We start from the raw sequence: 26,664 nt of genomic DNA on the forward strand, positions 1-26,664 counted from the left end.
AGTGTCATGCACATAGCTAGCTCTAGACATAGTTGATATCATGCACCCTTGAAATTGTCCCTCTTCATAGAGGAGCTTCTTATTTAACCCTTTTCTCAACCTCAGTCTTCCATCTAATGACTTCTCATTTACTTTTCTTGCTCTCTTTTACTGGAACTCCTAGGAATCTTCTTCACTGAGTTTCACATTTCTCTAAGGAGAGGAAGTGCATTTAGCTTTTTTTCTTTTTGCTGGTAATTCAAAATCTGTGGAATAAAAACCCAAAGCTCAGCTACTTTCTGGAAATGCAAGGAAGAGGGTGAATACACAAGGACAATATGCAAATATTTTCCTGCCTCACATGATCTACAATCATTTCAGTAGAAATAATGGAGAGGAAAAGAAACATATTCTATGTGTTTAATAATTTACCTTTCTAAAAACCTTTTTTAATCTATTTTTTACTAACTGGAGTACTATAGAATTGACAACTTAGAATTTAGAAATACTGTTTATATGAGGTACATGTTAACATAATATTAATAATATAGAATTGAAAATTATGAGAATGCTCCTTTTCACTGTCCTCTGTGTGGTAACGGATAAAGTAAAATATCCCTTATTTATTTATTTATTTGAGAGGTTTTTGCTATAGGGCATGTGCGCTTGCCAGAAAGGCAGAGAGAGACAGAGAGACAGAAAGTGAGAAATCACCCCCCAGGAGGGATGGCCACGCCACAATCCCTTCTCTTCTATTCTCCTCTCGGGATCTTGGGCACACACGCACATGCACCCGGCGTGAGTTTAAGCCACTGAGTCCAAGATTCCAACCGTGGTTGACTACATGGGAGTTCAGTGACATAGCCAATACGCTAACTGTGGGTACCAAATATTCCCTTTTGTGAATCAAAACAATATAACATCAAGCTTTTTACTTTGTGATTACTAACTTGCTGTAAAATATATCTTTATTTACTATTACTTCAATTTTCTATTAATAACTTTATTCAGTTAGATTTACATAACAGTTTGGGGAACCAGCAGTTAGCTGGTCTGTGATCCATTATGAGTTAATTTTGTAGACAGTATCAGGTCTACATCTACATTCATTTCTTTTTTTTTGCAGGTGGATATTTACTTGTCCCAACAATAGTTGCTGAAAAGACTATCTTTATTGTCTTGTATTTGCTCCTTTGTCAAAAATAAGTTGACTATATTACGTGGATCTAATTTCAGCGCTCTCTATTTGTTAATAATTTATTTATTATTTTGCCAGTATCAAACTGTCTTGATTACCGTAGCTTTGAAATTACCATACCATAGTTTTGAAATTAAATACTACCAGGCTTAGCTTTATGGCATGTGCTACCACAATCCTGTGCTCTACAGTCTGGGACCACTCAAGAAGCCTGGATTTGGTTGATTCCTTGTCTAACCTAAAGGCCAGGGATAATGGTGGGCACCTTAAAAAGAAAGAAAGAAAAATATAGATAGAAGGAAGAAAGGAAGAAAAGAAAGAAAGGGAGAGAGAAAGGAGAAAGAAACAAAAAGAAAGAAGAAAGAGAAGGAAAAAGAAAGAGAGAAAGAAAGAAAGAAAAAATGATGTTAGACAATGTCAGTCCTCCTTCGTCAGTCCTTTGTTCTTTTCCTTAAATATATTTTGGATATTCTGAGTCTTTTGATGTTTATTCTTTAGAATCAGTTTTTTGATAAATATAAAATCAACTTTTGAGGTAGAAATTTCATTAAGTGTATAGATCAAATTGGGAAGAATTCATATCTCAGATTTACTGAGTCCTCCTATCCATGAACATGAAATATGTATTATAGTTTTGCTTATCTCTTGAACCTATTTTATATATCACCATTTCATTGTTTTAAAATATACTACCTTTTATTCATATTTTAATTTTAAATATAATGTACTCATATATACATTATATTTATATATACACACATATATAGGTATACACACACACTTCTTTTCTATCTTTTATTTTGAAATTAGTGTACATATTGTATATTACTTCTGATGTCTCATAAAAATCAACCGTAATTAATAGTATATGTCATATCATTGATTAACATTACTATAAATAATGTCATATTACAATAATTATTTTTTTATAAATTATTATACAATTAAAACTCCAAAACACAGCTAAATACATATATGATTTTATTAACTCTAGATAGCATTGTGAAGATTTAGGAGCTATTGGGAACCAGCAGTTAGCGTAATGGCTATGTCGCTGGACTCCTATGTAGTCGACCGCAGTTTGCGTCCTGGACCCGGTGGCTTAAAACTCACGCCAGGTGCATGTGCGTACGTGCCCAAGATCCTGAGAGGAGAATGGAGGAGAAGGAATTGCAGTGTGACCATCCTCCCTGGGGGGTTCTTTTCTCGCTTTCTGTCTCTATTGTCTCTCTCTGTCTGTCTGGTGAGCGCCCGTGCCCTATAGCAAAAATCTCTAAAAAAAAAAAAAAAAAAAAACAGATTTAGGAGCTATTTTGTGGTTTGGATTTATATATTTTTAGGTGTTTTTTGTATTTTTTTGTCATAGGGCATGTGCACTCAACAGAGAGAGACAGAGACAATGAGAGGGAAAGTGAGAAATCAACCCCTGGGGGATGGTCATTCTGCAATCCCTTCTGTATTCTCCCCCTGGGATTTTGGGTACACACATATATACCCAGGATGATTTTATAGCTGTCAGGTCTGTGACTGGAATTGTGGTTGGCTGTACAGGAGTCCAGCACCTTAGCCACTACACCACCTTCTGGCCCCCTAAGTTTATTTTTTTATTTTTATTTTTTTCTAATGCTCATATTGTTTGGAGTGCAACATTGAATAAATTGGCAGGTTATTATATGATGAGATTTCTAGAAAGCTGTGGACATTGATACTATATAGTTTGCTCATTTGTATAATGTCCATAGTGCTAAGTGTGTATCCAATGTATTGGGCAATATTGTTTTTTAAGTTGCCCGTGAGTTAATTCTGTTTTAAAGAGTTTTAAATATATTACAACAAAAAATTCTTCATACTGCTGATTGAGAAAAGGACGGAGCTTTGATATTTTACTCACTGTGATATGTTATCTTCTAAATTATTTTTTAAAAAAGAAAACAAAATTGCTGAACCTAAAAGTCCAATTTCAAAATATTAATTAATCTTTATGAACATTTTTATCACAAATGTAAGTCTAATACTTTTTTTTAATATTCCCCATGAACATATTATTGGAAAAACACCTCATCCTGGCATTTCTGTGTTGCTTAAAATTTTCTAACTTCTTAATCACAAAATGTTGGCAGAATAACAAGAGCACTGGGAGATGTGGTGAAAAACTTGTTAATGAAAAAATAATAGTCCACGAAGAGTTCTTTTTCATCCGAGTGTTTTGTAATGGTTTCAATATTTTAAAATTTTATTTATTTCTTTGATGATTTGAAAGTCAGGGAAACCTGACAGAATCTTGTCACACCATCATCCCACTGCCTTTCAGCCAGCTATGGGCATGCCCATTGTGTTTGGGCCACCACGATTCAAGCCCTGGGCCTTCCTATACGGCTCCCATGCTGAACGGAGGGACTCTGCCTCCTCCACCACCACAACTGGGTCTTCAGTGTCTATTAACTTTCAGACACTGTATCTTCAAAATAGCAATAAATTTGCCAAATCAGGTCTGATATGAGTGCTATGTGTATAGAATAATAGTCCTGACATACATGTCTAAAAGGCATCGATAAAAACTGGAAATAGGAGGGAAAGTTATTCATGCATCTAAAGAAAAAGAAAAATGAAATGTTTTAATATGTATAACACTTTTCAGCACTCTGTTAATCAAAACGTATGTGATACCTATCAATATAATTTAAAAAACAAAACAAGTACCAGCGGGTGGCATGGTGGTTAAGGCACTAAACTCCCACATGGTCGACAATGGTCTGAGTTCTGGATCTGGTGGCTTTAAACTGACACACTGGGCATGTGGGTGTGACTACATTCTCCTAGGAGGAGAATGAAGGAGAAGGGATTGTGGCATGGCCATCCCTCTCTGTGTAGGGTGATTTCTCACTTTTCCTCTCACTGTCTCTCTCAAGTGAGTGCATGTACCCTATGGCAAAACTTCCAAATGCAGAGACACAAAACTGATGCTATTATAATAAGAGCGCTTATGTAGAAAATAAAGTAAAATATTGTACTGATCTCAGTGATAAAAATGATGATCTTAAAATATTTTTAAAATCTTGCATGCTTCACTTTACTGTGAGGTACTTTCCTCTACTGTGTTTTGCAACATGGTATCACAGAAAGAGATTTTTGTTCAGTGGGGATTGAGGGTTTCTATGACCCTAAAAATATTCATGTTTGGTTACTCTGCACCTAGACCTGCCTAGATGCTCAGTTGTAGAAGCTGAGAAGCAAAGGGAGAAGTCAGGTAAAAGGAAAAATTAAAAGGGAAAAAGAAAACAAAAAGACAAAAACAACGGGGGAAAAAATGGAAAGACAGGGCCAGGCTCACCTCAAATGTAGATGAATTCTGAAATTAGCAAGATAAAGGAGAGGTCAGAGACAAGAGACAGTACTAACAGATTTAAAAAATACATATAATGTTGAGAGAAAGAGAGAGAGAGAGACAGAGACAGAGACAGACAGAAGACAAGAGACTTCCCTACCTGCTAGGTGCTGGGCTGGAAAAAAAGGTTTGGAGTAGAGGCTCTTCAGTTAAAAGTAGGACAGGGTCCACCTCAGATGTAGAGTGATTTCTGTCTAAAAATCTATGAATGTAAGTACAAAGCATAATATTTTGCAAATACTTATATATGTAGCTAACCTGGAATCTTTCTTTCTGAGAATAGTACTATAAATTCATCCAGAGTTAGCATAGGTTGATTAAAAAAATACTAATAATGATAATACATGCACTTTCATATTTAATCATCTTCTCCATATTATAAGGTGAGCAAAAATTTCGATTTTATTTTCAAACTGGGGAAGTCAAAGAGAATAATATCTAAAGCATGTTTACATAATAGAATTGTATTGTGCAGATAAATGGAGACGCTATCCATATGTTTTGTCCAATTCAGTAGTTGATGATCTCATAGCTATGGACACTTAAAATTATGTTGAGGTGACTGAGGAACTAAATATTGATTTAATGTGATGTGAATTTAAATGTTAATATTCATAGGTGCCAGTATTAAACAACACAGGTTCATTATGTTCATTTATACACTCCTTTACCTTGTAGTGTGTATACATTGGAGAAAAGTCACCAGGGTTGGATCCGTGCCACTTAAATCCTTCCATCATGCTGACCACACTTTGGAACTAGTGAGGTACCTAGCCTAATTCTTACTTTATGGGGAAGTAGAGATTAAACAGCACATTCAGATGGAAATATCCTCTAATTGCTTAGCAATTAGATTGTAGAATATAAACTGTTGATCAGCCACTGAATCTAGTGAGATAATTTATTTTGTCACTTGCAAATGTTTATATCTAGAATCACACACATTTCAAAGTAAAGGAAGCTTTGCCTACTCATCAGGAAAGTTGGCTAGTCAAACCGGGATTGGAAAAACTCAGAGAAGATAAATAATACAGCTAAGGATTTACAGAGTACTTAGTGACATTTAAGATGAATGGAACTGGCTGATCATGTTATGTGGTTGACAAATCCAGACTCCTGGCAATTAGCAAGGACTGGATTTTTTTTTTCCTGTAAGATTCCAGGAATATAATTTGTGTAGCTCAACTGTTGTTTCACAGCCCCACTGTTCATTCTGAAACTGAAAAAGCAATAATCATCTCAAATTATATCCCTACTAATGATTGAGAGAGCTGCTTCAGTCCCTTTCATTCTTTCCCATTCTACAGCTTCAAAAACCCAAACACACATGCTCCACGTAGATGCAAAATGTAGCTAAATTGAGAACAAGTTTGCTCTGGGTAAGAAAAAATGCAGATTGTTTCATGTTGACACCAGAAGCTATCACAAAAAGTGTTTAAATATATCCTGTTTTTTTTTATTTTTCTCAGAAAATATAATTCTGAACATCAATTATTTCCAACTCAAGAAACACATGGAGTTGCACTTTTAGAGAATCAAGTCTGCCTATCCCTTTGCCCATGTATTGAGGTTTTTTGTTTGTTTGTTTGTTTGTTTGCTATAGGGTGCGTGCACTCGCCAGACAGACAGAGACAGAGAGACAGAAAGCGAGAAATCACCCCCCAGGGGATTGTCCACGCTGCAATCCCTTCTCCTCTATTTTCCCTTCTGGATCTTGGGCATGCATGTACACGCACCCGGCGTGAGTTTTAAGCCACCGGGTTTGGGACGCGAACCGCAGTCGACTACATGGGAGTCCAGCGACATAGCCATTACACTAACTTCTGGTCCCTCCTTTGAAGTTTTCTTGTAATTCCTACGTACTTTGTTCTTGGTCACTAGCATTTGTCATATATTAATTACATATTTGTGTGTAACAAAGCACCTCAAAATTTTGCAGTTTATAAAACCATAATCTCACAATTTAGGTTGGACAGTTATGTGGTCTTTGCTTGACTGCATCCTCCGAGTCTCAGAGTCTCTCCTATCATTTCACTGAAATGATTGACCAGGGCATCCGGTCAAGGCTGTTTTGAGAAAAGAGCCACTACCGAGGTCCCTTACATGCATGCTGGAGAATCTGTTTCTTCGTGGGGTTTGGGCTCGGGATCTTTCTTTTCAACTGATTGCTTGCCAGAGGCTTCCTTCGCTTCTTTTTCTTCTGGCAAATCTTCTCAGAGTGGTTAAAAACATCATAGTCTGTTTCATCAAAGTGAGCAAGTGAAGATATGTATAAAAAAATGGAGAGAAGAGAGCAGGATAGACTGTGAGAGAGAATGAGAACAAGAGGTGGCAATGATTCTTAAAAATGACATCTCATCACTTTTGCCACATTTGATTTATTTTGAACCTCCAGGACCAGTCTATACTCAAGGGGAAAGGATGATAAGAAGACATGAATAGTAAGATGGGATGAGGGCATATACTTAGCCATTTCTGAAACTGCCTATCATAGCATCTATTTTTAGATATCTACCAATCTTCTTAAAGTCCCATTTTTTATTACCAGAGGGCATGTCTATAAGAGAGAGAGAGAAAGAGAGAACAAGAGGGAAAAGAACAAAACGCTATCCAAAAAGTGGGGTCATGTCACAATCTTTTTTTCCCCCTTTCCAATAAGGATTTTAGGCATGTATGTACACATGCTCAGTGTGTTTTTCATGACACTAGAGCCAGAATTCAAACCATGGTTGCCCACGTGGGATCTGGCTAAGTATGGTACTTAGCCACTGTACTATAGACCAGCCCAACCCCAAGCACTTTCAAAACACCTAGACAGAGGTGTCTTTTATTGATGATGACGACATTAGAATACTATAAAACAAAACGGAAAACAATGCACATACTTTATTTAAGGATATACAAAATAAATGGTCACTTTTATAAACTAAATTTTTAATTTGATGAACTACACACATGTAAAATGTATGATTTAGCAACTTTTTTTTTTTGGAGTGGTTTTTGTTATTGGGCACATGCACTTGCCAGAAAGACAGAGAGAGACAGAGAGATAAAAAGTGAGAAATTACCCCCCAGGGGCATGGCCATGCTGCAATCCCTTCTCCTCCATTCTCCTCTTGGGGTCTTTGGCACGCACACACACACGCCCTGCATGAGTTTAAGCCACTAGGTCCAGGACTTGAACCACGGTCGGCTACATGGGAGTTCAGTGACATAGCCATTATGCTAACTGCTGGTCCCAGATTTAGCGACTTTTAATTGTCTAGTTTCGAAATGTTAAGTACATTTACATTGTCATGCAACCATCACTGGCATCAGTCTCCAGAATTCATCTCATCTTACACAATTAAAACTTGATACTCATTCAATAATTCCCATTATCCTTCCACTTAAACTCGGAAAACCATCATTCTACTTTCTTGCTCTATGAATTTGACTATTATAGAAAATTCTATAAGCAGAATCTTAGGATATTTGTTCCTTTTGTAACTGGTGTATTTCCATCCAAATGTCCTAGGTATTCAACTATGTTGTAGCATGTGTCAAAATTGCCTTCCTTTTAAGTAAGGCTCATTATTATTTCAATATATGTACATACCACATTTTGTTTATCTATTCATTCAATAGATGCCTGGATTCCTCCCATCTTTTGGCTCCTGTGAACAATGCTGTTATGAACACGGATGTACAAATAACTCATTAACATCTTGATTTCAGTTATTTTACATATATACTCAGATGTAGAATTGCTTGATCATATGATAGCTCTGCTTTTAATTTTTTGAGTAGAAGTCATATTGTTTTCTTGTTAACTTGTTTAGTTTTCATATGTTTGTATTTGTTCAAGTGTTCTTTCTGAATTTAATTTCAAGTTTAATTCCATCATGGTCAGAAAAGATGCTGGATATAGTTTCTATGCCTTTGAATTTGTAAAGGCTTTTTTTTTGTGCCCTATCACATGATCAGTCTTTGAAAAGATTCCATTTGGAGGTGGTTCTTGGGTGGAAGTTTCTAAAGATGCCTTTCAAGTCCATTTGATTTATGGCATAATTTAGAACACATATCTCTTTGCTTATTTTTTGTCTATAGGATTTGTCTAAAAAAGATAGTGAATGTTGCGATCCCTAATGATTAGTGTTGATTAGTGTGTTGCAATCTACTTCTCCTTTTAGATCTAGCAATCTTTCTCCTATTTGAGTGCTCCCGAGTTGGGTGCATAGATATTTATGAGTATCTTATATTCTCGGTGAATTAACTCTTTTAGTACTATACAATGTTCTCCTTTGTCTATTGTTAGGGTTTTTATTTAAATTCTATTTTGTCTGAAATCAGTATCTTGACTCCTGCCTTTTTTTTTTTTTTTTTCGGTTTCTGTTTGCATGGAATACTTTTCTTCTAGTCCTTCACTTTTAGTCTATGGATGTCTTTATCCATGAGGCACATTTCTTGTAGGGAGCAAATAGAGGGTCTTTGATTTTTAATATGTGTAGCCAGTCTGTGTCTCTTGATGAGAGAGTTTAAAGGATGTTTCTCAATAAAATAAAAGACATATATGAAACACTGACAGCTAGCATCATACTGAATGGGGAAAAGCTGAAAGGTCTTCCAAGAAAAACTGGAAGAAGACAAGGTTGCACACTTTCTCCACTCCCTTTTAATACTGGAATTCTTAGTCAATGCAATCAAACAAGAGACTAAAATAAAAAAATTCAAAATGGGAAAGAAGTGAAATGATTTATATTTGTCATGACTTGATTATATGCATGGAAAACGGAAAAGAATCCACAATAAAATTGCTGGAAGTGATAAATGAATACAGTAAAGTGGCAGGATAAAAAAAAATCAATGACATTTTTTAGATGACTGCCTATGAACTTGACCTGTTTGGTTCTCTCGTTATACTAGTTATCGTCTCCCAGCAGTAGACTACTCTTACTTACAGTATTTGCTACAATAGTGTGTGAGTAAGGAGCTGTTCAGCCGGGGCTTATGTCTTTGAGTGAGTGTTTTCCTTTAAGGCTTTCCTGCTCTGTGGCAGAAAAACTCCATTTTGTTTCTTTAATGGTTCTTTTGAGAGGGAATGTCCTGCTTTCCACCTAAATTATGAAAATGCTCATGATATTGATATAGTTTTTTTAAATTTGTTTTTCTGTTTAAAACTTTAAAAAGTATATATATTCATATTATTATTACAAATTTACATTTAATCAGTGTATACACATTTATGTTGCACATGTTTTCCCAGCATGAATACAGTGCACTTTAGTCAAGTCAAAGACATTACCATATACATTACCATCAAAAATAACTTTACATTTTTGTGTCTATTAAATGGGTTGTTTGTTTTTTCCCTAATACATTTTGTTGTGCATATTTGACGTTTATAACATGATGTCATGGTTTATACACAGATAATGAAATGATCATGTAGTAAAGGAGATTAACATATCTGTCATCACACATAATTACCTTTTCGTGACAATAACACCTAGTTGTTGAACAAAAATTCCTAATCCGATATAATTTTATTAACTACAGCTCTCATGTTGTTTATTATATAGTTCTCTAGACTTATTCATTCTACATATCTATTACTTTGCATCCTTTGACCTGTGTCTTCCCATTTTCTTACCTCTTCCCCCTACTCACTGTAACCCTTGTTTTATTCTCCATCTCTGTATGGTTGACCATTTTTCTCCTTCTGATGCCGTTCCTTGGCCCTGGACCTGCCCTACCACCAGTCATAGAGTTGTTTTAATTTTGCTCTTAGTTTAGTGGTAGAGTTACTTTTTCTTTTGGCCTTCCCTCAGTCACAGTAGGTTTTACCTGTGCCCTGGGGCAGCAGAGTTTGCTACCCTGTCCCAGGTGTCATGAACTTTTCTACAACAGGTCTAGGTGTTACTCTGGCTTTCCTGCTACAGTGTCAGTCTTCTTGTGCAGATTTATTCTACCAAAGGAGGCTTTCTCCAGTGCCTACTCTATTTTGATTATTATTATTATTTCTTCAAGTTTATTCTTTTTCTTTTTTCTTTGTTTTTCCTTTTTTTTCCCTGAGAGAGAGAAGACAAAGACAGGCACTTCCCACAAGGTTTTTATGCCAAGAACCAGGCTGGAGTATAGGTACATGTGTATTTTTCTGGAATATACAGGGAGGTCCTAGGATGTGAACCCAGGCTGTTTCCCATGTAGGTCCAAATTGCCTTACTGCTGTGCAATTTCCTAGCTCGTTCCAAATCTATTTTTAAAATTTTCTAATTTTATTCATTACTATTATTATTTTAATTTTTTGTAGAGCACATGTGTTCACTAAAGAGAGAGAGAAAGTGAGAAAGCAAGCCACCAGATCTGGGAATCAAACCTCAGTTCAGTCTTGTGAACCTTAACCATGTGAACCTTAACTACCACACTACCTGCTGGCCCCCAGTTTCCAATATTACTAATGAATTTGGTAGCAGTTCATAGAGAAGAGCCCTTGAGTGGGTGTGAAATCCCTTCTGTCTATAGCTCTCAGTGATTCTGTTCTCTCTATGGCTCACACTCAACATTTAGAAATTCATTAAGCTTTGGAGTGAATTTTTCTTAATGCCCGAGGGACTCTCTATGTCTCCTCCTCTCATCCTCTGCAGTAGGTTAGCCAGGGCTTACAAACAAGCTCTACTGGGTGAGAGAGGTGAGTGACTCTTGGATTGTAAGCTATGTTGCTGCCCTGTGATTTCAGAAATCTGTGTTAAAAAGCTTACCATTTTTTTTTTCTAGTCAGTCTGTATTGTTTTTCGATTGTTTGGTTGAGTTTAGGCCTCTTATATTTTCTGTATCTTTTGTGGAAGGGAAACTCCAGCAGCGGTACAGAACATTACCAACACCATTGACAAAAGCTTTTTATGTTTATTTAATATATAACTAATGTTGAGAACCCCAGAAATTTGAGCAGCATGTATGACCTCTAGTTTTCTGGTTTTTTTACAAAAATTTATTTAAATTTATTTGCTTAAATTCATTCACAGTACATCATTACAGCATACAAAATGAGATTTTTTTCCATCCAGAATACACTGTATATTGACTTAATCAAGCACATCAACATACATGTTATCGTCAACAAATAATTTTCCATTTCTTGTTTACTGTATATTTTGCTTTTTTTCCCCATCCTTGATTCCCTATTTCTCACCCTCTGCCATCTCCCACCCTCCTCCCACACTGTCTCTGGTATCTATGGTTGCTTTCTATGCCTTTTTCCCCCTACATTTTATTGATTCACTGAAGATCTTAATTATTCTAAGTATTTTGAATAGAAAGCATGGCTGATACATACATATCCATGAACACACGTCTGACTTGAGGCATAATCTTCAGTGAGTAGAATGAACATACTATAAAGTAGCACCTAGCTGGGGTTGTATAGCTTACTGCAGTCATTAGTCCTTTCCCACTGAGTGCTAAGTAGAACCACAAAAGGACATTAAAACAAAATACTGATGTCCAAGTTCCACCCTCTAGAAATTCTTAATTGGTCTATGCAAGGTCCCAGACATGAGTTTTTTTAAAAATAAAACCTACCAAGTGATTCTAATATGCAACCAAATTTAAGAATCAGTGCTATAATCATTCTGAACGTTTCTGTAAGTCTAGGCTAGTATTTGAAATAACAAAATTAAACAAATAAGCCATGATATCCCTAAGTATATCATAAACACAAATTTATGTGAAGATACTTTTTAATCCTTCCTCCTACCACATAGGCAGCCAAGACCGCATATTTTGCACTGGTATACACACATTCTCAGAGTCCACATCTAAAATGAGGTCACAGATTATTTGAGATCATTAATGACTTGACTTTGTGAGCTTAGGACAAATGTGCCTTTTTCAAGCAGTTAAATCAATCTCCTTGGGCTAAAAATTTTCATGGTTGCATAAACTATGAAGTAAGAATCCTTTGGCCTACAAAGAATATTAAAAATATGGAGGGTAGTTGAAACAGCAAAGACAAATATTTCCTTTGTATAATCAGGTTTTTGATGACCCAGGTCAACAGATTTGACCATTATATTGGCAGGTAAATCATATACCATACCACTGGCACATACTTGCTACTCAAAAGTTGGTCTTAAATGAGTAAATAAATGTCAGGTCACTACTAGCCAATTTTCATGAACAAGAACTATCTTTTAGGTTTTGATTTACAAAAACACAATTTTAAGAATTTTTTCATTAATCAATTGAATTATATATGAGTTTATCAGTGAACAAGAATATGGAAATTTCACAAACTTTGAAGGATTTGAGGTATAGGAAACTTAAAATACAGAATTTAGAATGTATAAAATGAAAGACCAAAATGTAACAACGTAAATAGAAACATCAAAAATAAATATTCAAGTGCAATTTTGAGATAATACAAAATATGTACTATTAAAAAATAAGAACTTTCACATATTAATTTTATAGAGGTAACTGTAATATTTGAAATTTTCTGTTATAACCCAGCTCAGAGTGAGGGATTTCCCTGAAACCAATTTTGAGTTCTTTCAAAAAGTTGTTGTCAGACTGGCTTTGTAGTCTAATGGTTAAGGGAGCTGAATCTCACAAGGTTGACCACAGTTTTAATCCTGCTTGAAACACATGCCAAATGCAGGTGCATTCATGTCCAAAATCCTGACAGGGTGGAGAGAATGAGGAAAAGGGTTACACCACATTGAGGGTGCTTTCTCTCTCTGTCTTTTGTTGGTAAGCACATGTGCCCTGTAGCAATTAAGCAATAAATAAATAAAAGGCTATTGTAAAATCAATGTCCCATTTAGAACTATGCTAAGAACTACTAATGAATGGGCTAAAAGAGGAGTAAAGTCTCATGTTTTAACTTTTTGAACACTTTCAACAATGTCCATCCCTCCAATACTTTATAAACACTATAGTGTTTCTACAATAAGTTTGCTTAAGATATTAATTTATTATATGGATTGTGACTCTCAAAAGGTAGACTTCTTACGTGATGCACCCTAGAGGACTTTGATGTTATGGAACTCTCATCCTAAGCAATACAATCTTTTTATCTACCATTCTATCATACATCAATTTATGCTGTACACATTTCATTTCCTTTTAGAGGTTTTTGTTACAGTTTCCACACATTTTCTAATGTCAAGTCATTAAGTTCATCATATTCATCTGATAATTCACCTCAGAACTAAAAGGCATATTTTGATTCAAACTGCAAATCTCTTAATGAGAAGTAATATGATTTAAAAATGTAAGTGAATTCCATTTCTTGAAGAACCATTCATGTGAAGGACATTTTAATTTTTTCTCTTCAAGTTCTAATTTAGCAGCAGAAAAGACTCTAATGTGTACTAATTAAGTGCTTGTGACAATATATGTATGTTGCCTTTAGAAAAAAATAAGATAATGTCATACTTATGCCATTGGTAAAATAATAAAAAGAATGCACAAATTTCCTCTCTTCTCATCACTAGATACCCAATAAGAAGATTGAATGAAAGTAGGTACAATTCAATTGGCCTTAGGTGCCTATGGAAAGGTCATTTAGACTATGTTCTAAAGACAAAAGAGAAAACCATGATTAAGAAGCTCAATCTAGCCATACAGTATAATATTTGGGATCAGTCTCTAAAGGTTTTGCCTAGAGTTGCTCTGTGGAAGGCATAACTTCAGTGAATTATATTGAAAGATACATATTAAGTGTAATTTAAAAATTGTTATTAGGCAAAATACTAATGTCATACATAACAAAACTCTTCCTTTCAAAATTAAGTGTTATAGAAAGAAAGAGTTGACACTTAGGAAAATGAGTGATAGATATGAGTAAAACAGGTCAGATCTGAAATTTCCTGGGCAATAATATCTACCATCTTTTATACTTATCTACACTCATATGCCATGTGAATTTAACAGGTGTGGCTGCTGGAGCATTTTGTTCCAATCATGTCTTACCATTCAATATGTGACCTCCTGGGACCTTTAACCTTTTTTAAAAATTTGTTTCTTCCATGAGTGAGAAAGAAAAAGATACATAGTCAGAGAGAGACAGAAGTCCCAACAGGGTCCTGCGGCTGGAAGCCTTTCTCAGGTTTAGCCAGTCCAAGATCACAGGCACTTGTGTGTGCTTGGTGTACTCAGAGAGGTCTCTAGATGTGAACCTAGAAACTATCAGCCTCACAGAGCATTGCATTTTATTGTGGTGTCATCACAGTTCACATGTGGGAACTGCAGTGTGGGGGAAAATAGGGAATGGAAAACATCTGTAGACACCTAAGATAGTGTGGGAGGTGGGTGGGAAATGACAGATGATGAGAAATAGGGGGAAATATGCATATATATATAATATATATATATATATATACACATATACACACAGACATATATATGTAAATTTATATATATATATATATATGTGTGTGTATGTGTGTGTGTGTGTGTGTGTATATATAAAACTAGAAGTAGAAAATTATTGACAATAACACATATGATTAAGCCACTATGCAGTATATTCCGGATGGGAAATTGTATTTTGGATGCAGTGACAATGCTCAGGAAGTGAATGTAAATTAATTAATTAATTAATTTTTTAAAATTTCTTTGGGGCCAGTAGGTGGCATAGCAATTAAGATGTTGGACTCCTGGTGGACTGCCATTCAAGTCTTGGACTCGGTGGCTTGAAAATCATGCCAGGTGTGTGTGTTTGTATGTATGTACACCCAAAATCTTGAGAAGAGAGTGGAAAAGAAATTGTGGCACAGTCATCATACCCAAGAGGTGATTTCTCACTTTTCCTTTGTTTTTGTCTCTCTTCAGTGAGCACACATACCCGGGATGGGGAGATGTTTTTAGTTTTATTTTCTTTTTTGTATTAGAAGACATGTGCACTCCAAGACAAAGAGTGAGAGTAAGAGAAAGCACTCCTAATGTGGTCTGTCATGGCACAATCATTTTTCTTCCAATTCTTTATCCCATCGAGATCCTGTGTCAGCCTGCTCTTTAAGCAAATGGACCTGGGACTTAAATGCTGGTTGTTCACGTGGGATGTGGCTTCCTCTGTGTAGTGTTTAACTGTTGTGTGACCCAGCTTAGAACCCGGCATTTTCTGATAAAAAGAAATTGATCTAGGAGATAAAACTATCAATTCATAGTTGATACACATGCTAAACATTGGTGTGCTGAAACTTCTTTGAAAACTCTGAACAAAGAAACAATCCGAAGAAAAGTAAAAGACATATGAAAAGTACATATTGTCAGGGTTTTTTTTTCCCTCTTTCTTTCTTTCTTTTTTTTTTTTCTTAATTACCAGGGAGCAATCCCCAATGGGGCATGGTCATGCTGCCATCTTGTTTTGTCCATTTCTCCATTCCATCAGAATTTTGGGCACTCCCACACATGTACCTAAAAAGCAAACTTTAAAAATAAAGCATTTAAAAATCACAGCTTAATAAACATAAAGGAAGGAATCCAAAAACATGTTTCCATTCTGGGCAGGGTTGTATTATAACGTTTTGGGTACAAAAGACAAAATATTTAACATTGGAGCCATATGTTTGCATAATGCTATATACTTTTACACATGATTTTAATATTCATAGGTTTATTCAATAATATTTAATTTAACATTTAATTTTTCTCATTTCCTTACACTGTCCCATAAGTTTTATAAAAGTATATAGGAAGATTCCTGGAACATACTGGACTCTATATGAATAACAAGTTTTTGTAAAGTGCAGATAATATTTTAAGATTTTTGACTACATATGATCTTTGTATATTTTTATTCAGAAATTAAAATATAAATTAAATTTAAACTGTATAAAGTGAAGAACGATTCTTAGTTCAAGAGCTATATTAAAAACAAGCTATTTACTAGATATACCTCACAGGTCATGGTGTGTCTAATCTTTCCTCTGGGTATTAAATGGGTCTTAGTTCGATTTCTAACATTCCTCCTACTTTCCTGAATTTCCTTTCAAGGATACATCAGAGTGGCTCTTGCTAGCTGAATAGATCAGCTTGGCAAATTTTGCATATCAGGTCTCTGTGTAATGTGGGTATGTGTGTTTGTGTATATGTGTGTGTGTGCGTGTGCGGTTGGCAAAGCCTGCTTATCAGCATGTCATTGCTTAAGTGAGGGTTGAGAGATAAAATTTGTACAGCCCATTTACTTTAAGTTTCAAGTAAAAAAACAAAAGGAAAATTGTTTTAAGTGTAAACACATTTCATTCAAATTTTGGTATGTACTTACTTAACCTGAGAATTATTTACTGTTTATCTGTAATTCAAATTTAACAAGGTAATTTTTAATTTTCTCAGCTAAATTTTGCAATCTTTCCCACTTGAAATGAAAACCATGTGAAGAATAATGATGAAATAACTATTTGAAAATAAAAATTATTTCATCCGTTAAATATTTTTCAGAATAACTTGTGTTAATTTTTCATATCATTAAGGTAATAACTATTCTTTATAATAGAAAAATATTAACAATAAGTCAGGTCATCTTAGGGCTATATCATTCAGTTCTATATTGTCATTATTATAACAATAATTTTGGAATTATTATGTGTCAGGCAGTAGAATATGTGCTTAATACACATTTCCTTTCTGTAATATGAACACCCTTGAATAGCTGAGGAAACAAAGAATCAGATAGTTGAAAACAACACGTCAGTAAAAGCTTAGAAAAATTTCAAAGATCTTAATAATTAGCAGTGAGGGAGTTGTTGCTATTGCTTCTCAAACTGTTTATTTTATTTTATTATTTTAATTTGCTATAGGGCAGGGGACCAGCAGTTAGCATAATGGTTATGTAGTTGACTCCAGTTCAAGTCCCGGACCTGGTAGCTTAAACTCACGCCGGGCGCATGTACATGTGTGCCCAAGATCCTGAGAGGAGAATGGAGGAGGAGGGATTGCAGCATGGCCATCCCCCTGGGGGGTGGTTTCTCACTTTCTGTCTCTCTGTCTCTGCCTGTCTTTCTTGTGAGCGCATGTGCCCTGAAGCAAAAACCTCTCAAAAAAATAAATAAAATTGCTGTAAGGCATGCGTACTCACTGGAGAGAAACAGAAAGAAAGAGACAGAGAGAGAGGGGGAAACTGATAAAGCATCTCCCCAGGAGGAAGGCCATGTCACAACCCCTTCTCCCCCATTCTCTATGGATTTGCCCGGTTTGTTTTCTAAGCCCCTCAATCTGGGACTTAAACCATGTAGTCAGCCATGTGAGATTAAGCTGTTTTATCTACCGTTCCTCTCAATATATGTTTTACGTTTATTTATTAATTTATTTCATGAGTGAGAGACAGAAACTGGGAGAGACAGTGACCCCCAAATAGCGACTCTCCAAGCTGCTATCTATCCCTATCAGCCTTCTAGCCAGATGGGATCACTGTTTGCTTGTGGGTGTGCCCAGCATATTCAGGCCAACTATGGATCCGAACCCTGGCACTTTTCCATGTGACTCCTGCAGTGGCATCTACTGTGTGTGCCGCCACAGCAGAGCTTCAATCTTTTTGATCTTCAAATTAAATCAAGATCCAGTTCAACTGTTAGCTAGGTGACACAGCTTCACATTACTGCCCTTTTCCATCTAGAAAGCATTTCTCCCTTTGAAATATTCCTAAATTGCTATCTCTATTTTTTTCTTCTCATATTTTACTAATTTACATTGTTTTTTTTTGAAGGGAATAATGGCATTGTTATTTATATTTATATGTGTATACTGTATGCCCAAAAGTATTTAGCACAGTTTTATACTTTTATGGATTTAAACATACATTTGCTGAATAAATCATTAGTATTAAATAATTAATGTTTATAGATTAATAATTAATGACGTGGTTGTTTAGTGTATGTGTTGAATGAATGCAAAGGGTGTGACTCTTTTATATTAAAATCTTCTGTTTTGAAACTAAAGTTAACAGCAGAATATTCAAAACTCCAAAGGTATGCTTTCTATATGCTTGCAAACAGGGGCCTAGACATGAGACTATTTGAGAAATGACAAGAATGACATGGTGTGTGCTTTTCCGGTAAAGACAAATTAACAATAAACAACTACAGGTATACGTTTCCAGTGGGGGCAAATGCAATGAAGAAATGTAAAGAAAGATGAGTAGATGAAATGTGAGTGTGGGAGGTGCAATATTTCTTCTGAGGAATTTTTAAAATAGCAATCTGATAAGGTGATACAAGTAGAATTGAAAAATAAGAAAGCAAGCCATTCAGGTTTTAAGAAACTAGCATTCCAGCCCAAAGAAACTTTTAGTGTGACCATTAGGCTAATGATACATATGCTGTAAAATGGTATCAATCATCCTTGGTCTGCTCCTGTTTGGAGAATATTCATGAGAAGTGCACAAGTGAAAGTAAAGCAAACTAGTTTGTGGTTTGGCAAGACTGAAAGTCCCGTAACGAGAACAATCTGACCAATTGCTGTGTCATAGGGAGATTTGATTGAGGAATGGTCAGATGAGGAACCAGGAATGGATATTTGAAGTAAAAAAGGAATCAGGATAATTACGTAGGGGAAACCAGTTGATTTTGATGAATCATAGTGAGGAATGATTTGCACTTGCTTGTATCTAGTATCTATAAATACTGCAAACGAGTTGCGTTTTTCAAGACACTTTCCGTGCTTGCTGAATGTCTCTCTGTTACTGATTACAGAAGTAAACTCCTTTCTCCAGCTTCTGCCTCTCGCTTCATTGACTGCAAGAAGTAGTAGCCAGATTTAGTTGGCCAAGTAAAAAGTTACAGAGAATAGCTAAGAACCTGTTGCTAAGTCAGAGAAGAGATGTTAATGCCATGAACTCTACTGAAGCTAGTAATGGAGCTGGGAAGCAGGGCTTGAATTTTGAAAGCATGTCAGAAGAATCGCCAATGTAAGACCGTTGGCTTAATGTGGAGCATCACAGAAAGAGATGAGGCAAGAATGATGACAAGTGAGAGCCAATGTGTGGAACAGCAGTAACACAAAGCTGTGTGATTCTGGACCCACTCAGGAGACCTTAAGTTTGTGTTCTGGGCCCTCTCTGTGCTTAATACACATTTCCTTTCTGTAATATGAACACCCTTGAATAGCTGAGGAAACAAAGAATCAGATAGTTGAAAACAACACGTCAGTAAAAGCTTAGAAAAATTTCAAAGATCTTAATAATTAGCAGTGAGGGAGTTGTTGCTATTGCTTCTCAAACTGTTTATTTTATTTTATTATTTTAATTTGCTATAGGGCAGGGGACCAGCAGTTAGCATAATGGTTATGTAGTTGACTCCAGTTCAAGTCCCGGACCTGGTAGCTTAAACTCACGCCGGGCGCATGTACATGTGTGCCCAAGATCCTGAGAGGAGAATGGAGGAGGAGGGATTGCAGCATGGCCATCCCCCTGGGGGGTGGTTTCTCACTTTCTGTCTCTCTGTCTCTGCCTGTCTTTCTTGTGAGCGCATGTGCCCTGAAGCAAAAACCTCTCAAAAAAATAAATAAAATTGCTGTAAGGCATGCGTACTCACTGGAGAGAAACAGAAAGAAAGAGACAGAGAGAGAGGGGGAAACTGATAAAGCATCTCCCCAGGAGGAAGGCCATGTCACAACCCCTTCTCCCCCATTCTCTATGGATTTGCCCGGTTTGTTTTCTAAGCCCCTCAATCTGGGACTTAAACCATGTAGTCAGCCATGTGAGATTAAGCTGTTTTATCTACCGTTCCTCTCAATATATGTTTTACGTTTATTTATTAATTTATTTCATGAGTGAGAGACAGAAACTGGGAGAGACAGTGACCCCCAAATAGCGACTCTCCAAGCTGCTATCTATCCCTATCAGCCTTCTAGCCAGATGGGATCACTGTTTGCTTGTGGGTGTGCCCAGCATATTCAGGCCAACTATGGATCCGAACCCTGGCACTTTTCCATGTGACTCCTGCAGTGGCATCTACTGTGTGTGCCGCCACAGCAGAGCTTCAATCTTTTTGATCTTCAAATTAAATCAAGATCCAGTTCAACTGTTAGCTAGGTGACACAGCTTCACATTACTGCCCTTTTCCATCTAGAAAGCATTTCTCCCTTTGAAATATTCCTAAATTGCTATCTCTATTTTTTTCTTCTCATATTTTACTAATTTACATTGTTTTTTTTTGAAGGGAATAATGGCATTGTTATTTATATTTATATGTGTATACTGTATGCCCAAAAGTATTTAGCACAGTTTTATACTTTTATGGATTTAAACATACATTTGCTGAATAAATCATTAGTATTAAATAATTAATGTTTATAGATTAATAATTAATGACGTGGTTGTTTAGTGTATGTGTTGAATGAATGCAAAGGGTGTGACTCTTTTATATTAAAATCTTCTGTTTTGAAACTAAAGTTAACAGCAGAATATTCAAAACTCCAAAGGTATGCTTTCTATATGCTTGCAAACAGGGGCCTAGACATGAGACTATTTGAGAAATGACAAGAATGACATGGTGTGTGCTTTTCCGGTAAAGACAAATTAACAATAAACAACTACAGGTATACGTTTCCAGTGGGGGCAAATGCAATGAAGAAATGTAAAGAAAGATGAGTAGATGAAATGTGAGTGTGGGAGGTGCAATATTTCTTCTGAGGAATTTTTAAAATAGCAATCTGATAAGGTGATACAAGTAGAATTGAAAAATAAGAAAGCAAGCCATTCAGGTTTTAAGAAACTAGCATTCCAGCCCAAAGAAACTTTTAGTGTGACCATTAGGCTAATGATACATATGCTGTAAAATGGTATCAATCATCCTTGGTCTGCTCCTGTTTGGAGAATATTCATGAGAAGTGCACAAGTGAAAGTAAAGCAAACTAGTTTGTGGTTTGGCAAGACTGAAAGTCCCGTAACGAGAACAATCTGACCAATTGCTGTGTCATAGGGAGATTTGATTGAGGAATGGTCAGATGAGGAACCAGGAATGGATATTTGAAGTAAAAAAGGAATCAGGATAATTACGTAGGGGAAACCAGTTGATTTTGATGAATCATAGTGAGGAATGATTTGCACTTGCTTGTATCTAGTATCTATAAATACTGCAAACGAGTTGCGTTTTTCAAGACACTTTCCGTGCTTGCTGAATGTCTCTCTGTTACTGATTACAGAAGTAAACTCCTTTCTCCAGCTTCTGCCTCTCGCTTCATTGACTGCAAGAAGTAGTAGCCAGATTTAGTTGGCCAAGTAAAAAGTTACAGAGAATAGCTAAGAACCTGTTGCTAAGTCAGAGAAGAGATGTTAATGCCATGAACTCTACTGAAGCTAGTAATGGAGCTGGGAAGCAGGGCTTGAATTTTGAAAGCATGTCAGAAGAATCGCCAATGTAAGACCGTTGGCTTAATGTGGAGCATCACAGAAAGAGATGAGGCAAGAATGATGACAAGTGAGAGCCAATGTGTGGAACAGCAGTAACACAAAGCTGTGTGATTCTGGACCCACTCAGGAGACCTTAAGTTTGTGTTCTGGGCCCTCTCTGTATACATCGGGCATATCTGGGCTAGTCCAGACTGGTAATAGGTTATGGTGTGAAAATCCTGTTGAGAGTATCTGTCAACTCCTTCTGTCTTAATCTCACAGACAATATAAAATTTAGAAAAAAAAAAGATACAAGCAGAGTGTTGGAAAAATAATTCTGATTAGCTGAAAAATATGGCTGTCATTAAATGTTGGAAAGACTTGGGAGGAAGCAAGGTTAGGGTGGGCACATTTAGGTTTATCAAATTTGGAATACTAACTAGCAATCTAAGCAATGATTTCCTTATAATACATCAATGAAGGTTAGAGCACATTTGCTTAAGACTGAGAAGTTGGTTGGATAAAGGAATATGCAATCTAGTGAAGAGTTTGGGGCTAGAAATTTGAAGTTGCTACTCATTGATTACAAATGATATTTCAAGTCATGCCACAAGGTGAGGTTATTTAAGGATAAATACTAGAAAGTATAGAGCAGGAAAAAATTCTAGGATGCTCTAAATTTACGATTTATAAGTTTAAGTATGATCCAGCAGAAGAGAATAAGGAGAAATCAGTAGAGGTAAAATTTTAGAAACTAATAAACAACGGGTTTCAAAGGAATGAGGGGGCATGATCAATGCTACCAAATGCTGTTGCTAAGATGAGTGATGTCAGAATAGGGGCTGTAATCAATTGACTTGGAAACAGAGCAGCTTTGCCAGATAGTTGATGTTAATTAAAATCATATGGGTTTAGATGGTCAAAGAGCACATCCTTAGTCCTTCTGGTGAGCAGGGCAACAGAAGCAGTAACAGCTGGGTGTGTCCCTTGTTGCATACGCCTTCAAGGGTAATTCTCAGGTGTCCAGGAGAGAAGAATATCATACTAAGTGAAGGAGTGAGACTCTTGATGTTGGAGACTTCAGGTTGCTTTAAGGAAAAACTAGCTTTTCTCTTGTTTCAAACAAGGGCAGGACACAAGAGGAACGCATTTTGACAGAACTTTGGCTACAGCCCAATCCTGCTAACTCAGCTTTAATGGTTGGGAGTAGTAACAGCCTTTTTCCTGGGGTGATCAATGGGCTGTAGTCCAAGCCTTGAGCTTGTAGTCATGTAATGTAGAAAGCTGGGCAGTAAGAATCTTGCATACATAAGGATACAGCATTGGAAAAGCCTCAGATCCTCCTCCGGCATGACCAGGTAGGCTGAATATCAGCTTTGGTGATGTTTAAGATTGAATACCTTATTCACTAGGCTTTATTCAGTTCTCATGAAGCTTTGTCAAAGGCCCATTTCTTTTCTGAGTGACCAGTTTACAGGAACTTAATCGGGGACAAGTTCATTTCTCTCTAGGCAGGATAAAAATCAGATGGGACTAGGTTCAAAGAGAACAGAGCAGAAAATGGATTTAGAATATAGATAACAACATCATAAATACAAAATTATTATATGGAAAAAATGGTGCAGAGATCATGGTTTTGGAAAGCACCAGCTATTATTAAAACCTTAAATTTGTCATGGGATGTGAACAAAAAATGTCTTTGATTCTTGATTTCTTTAGACTTTCTCTGCTTAGCTTTGCAGTATGTTATAGAAATTCATAATGGTGTCCTATTTCAAAACCAAATCTTGAGCCGTAATAAAATCTGTTCCTCCTGTTTTAATTTTCCTGAAAAGTCATAATGGTATGTTTTGATAAATCAATTACTAGTGAATTAGCAAAAAGAAGAAACAGAATAGCCTTATAAAATCTTTCTTTGTAAGAAAAATGATAATGTATAATAAAAATGCAAAGACTAGAAATTACAACTACATCCTAAAGACTAGCAAATATGTTTAAACGATTTTAAAAATTTTTTAAAAGTCAACAGTTATTGGATAAAATGATTCATCAATATAAGTGAAAATTAGATCCAAGAACACACTATATGATCTGTTTAAATGTTGTGAAACATGATGAAAGAGATTAGCCGGGAAGTTAACAGGTGTAAATCCTATGTGCCAGATCCTCTCTTGTTAATCAAGTAAATAGTCTAGGATATATTTGTAATGAAATCGACCTAGTTTTGACATTGACTCGATCTTTGTGATACTGAAAAGAAACAAGAACTCTTTGATTAATTGCTAATGTAAAAATCATAATTGCTTTCACTGATTTGTTATTCCTTTGTTTCCTCATGGTTTCTCTCCTACTCAGTGACTCTTCGGCCTCTTAGAGTCATTTTTGTAGAGATTACATTGAATCATTTATTAAATTGTGTTTTTTAACTTTCAGAATATGCTCATTAGGACTAAATTTATTTCACTTGGCAAAACCCATTGGCAGTAATATTAAAATAAAATAAACATTGAGTATGAGCTATAGCAATTTGGAAATTCATAGAAGTGTGATTTTCTTTTGTTTCTCAGAGGCTGTACATTACATTCTTGAAGCAGATTGCTGCTAACACTCTAAAACTGGGGTTGGGACATCAAAGGTGATAAAGGCACTGCTCTCTGTGATGGAACAGTGGCTGGCATTGAGAACTAAAACCAGGTGGCAATGCTGTTAATCCAATATCTGCTTGTCCCTAGATAGGACTGGGAATAACTGCCAGTTGGAGAACACATTTCATTAGCTTTCCATTCAGTAGTGTCTAAGGCAACACATGGAAAAGGTAACTTGGAGTATAGACAGAGAGCTGTTGAATGCTGGATGGAAGGATTTAATTCAGATCTTAGAGGTATATAACCTCTCTATATCCCGACTTCCTAGTCACTCAACTTGTTAGTATACTTGTGCTTATGCAAACAATTCTATTTTTAAAATAAAAACCAAGTGTGTCGTTCAACAGAGATTGAGAGATTTCTAGACTGTACGTTTGCCCTGAGAAGAAAAATCTACATCTGAAAACAAGTTCAAGAAACAAATTTTACTCATTAATTATTGAGACACTACATCATTTGACAGTTTTTTTGTTTTTTTTTTTGAGAGGTTTTCACTATAGGGCTTGTGCGCTCGCCAGATAGAGAGAGACATAGAGACAGAAAGCGAGAAGTCACCCCTCAGGGGGGATGGTCATGCCACAGTCCCTTCTCCTTCATCCTCTTGTGAGTTTTAAGCCACCGGGTCCAGGACGCGAACCGCGGTCGACTACGTTGGAGTCCAGCGACATAACCATTACACTAACTGCTGGTTCCCTCATTTGACAAATTCTTAAAAAATTATTTAGTGGAAGAAATGCATTATGCTCTAGGAAGATATATGTTCTATAATTAATACATCAGTATAAACAAGATATATATTCTATAATTAATACATCAGTATAAAACAAGACCAAAAAACAAACACTAACAGTGGTAGGAATGTATATTCATTTTAATTGAAGTTATTGAACATAAATGTCCCTTCATAGTAACAGACATTGAACTATATTACAGTAATTAAAAAGGAATAGAAGCTGTCTGATATTTCTGGCTTTTTATTTTTCCCTTGTGATCTCTAATCCTACCTGTGGTAACTTTACTTGGATCAGGAGAATGATGGAAGGAAAAATCACCTGGTAGATCTAAGTTTAGGGAATTGCTTTGTTCAAAACACTTTAAAATAAAATTTTGGATAGAAGTATTTATTTCAAGTTTAGAAAATTGCTTTGTTCAAAACATTTTAAAATTTTGGATAGAAGAATTCTGATTTATTTTTAAGTTCTTTATGATTTTGAGATCTTCCTAAGTTATCTAGAATAAACAAACCTTTGAAAATTAAAATACAAAATGCATATTTAATACTTCTATAAAATGTAAACATAAAACCTATATTTTGAAATATTAAAATTTACATCTATTTTTGCTACCAGAATAAATGACTGGATATAATAAATGACTTATGAGACATAACAGCTACTTACTATTCATTTCTAAATGTAGCAGGTTAATGTCATCCATGCATGAATGTGTTCTCTTTAAAAAATATTTTAAGGTACCAATTTATAGTAATAGCTAGAAAACCCAAATCTATTTGCATGTACATCTAAATTTTCCTCTTTCGATAAATTTGGGATATTCAAAGGCACAGCTATAGTATATATATCATCTGTATTTACCATAGTGTACACTGGTCTAGGCAAATAGTAATTATTTCCACACAGTGTATAGTTGTGTACTAACAGATTAACTCAATAAACATCAATGGAGAATTGAGATTAACACCATCCCACAGACAGCAAGTCTCCACAATATACCTAACACGTTCTCAATAAATATTTGTTGAGAAACAGCAAGAAGGGAAAAATGAGTTCATGTGAGGGGTTGTCAGAAAGTTACAGGGAAAATAATTCCTGGATAATTCATATTACGAAAATAGTATTTTGAAACTTTTTTCAGCAAATAAACTCAACTACAATGCCACTTTTCATTTTGTTTTTGGAAACGCCCTTGTATGTTTATCCACCTGGGGAGCTGGGCATACCATAAGCAACTTAATAACATTAGCTACTTTCCTGAAGTTGCATAGAGTTTAGTAGAAAACCGATGGCTGGAGCACTCAAGCCCCCCCCCCCCCCCCACCCCCCCCTTTTTTTTTTTTTTTTTTTTTTTTTTTTTTTTTTTTTTTTTTTTTTTTTTTTTTTTTTTTTTTTTTTTTTTTTTTTTTTTT

The 26,664-nt window shown here is 35.7% G+C and overlaps 1 protein-coding gene across 1 annotated transcript in view; it reads left to right on the forward strand.

Moving 5' to 3' along the window:
* The window catches only part of LRRTM4 (leucine rich repeat transmembrane neuronal 4), an 847,085-nt gene that overhangs the window by 343,552 nt on the left and 476,869 nt on the right, over positions 1-26,664 (forward strand). The window lies entirely within an intron of this gene.

This window comes from Tupaia chinensis, unplaced genomic scaffold (genome assembly GCF_000334495.1).
Source record: "Tupaia chinensis unplaced genomic scaffold, TupChi_1.0 Scaffold000316_1, whole genome shotgun sequence".
NCBI lineage: Eukaryota > Metazoa > Chordata > Mammalia > Scandentia > Tupaiidae > Tupaia > Tupaia belangeri.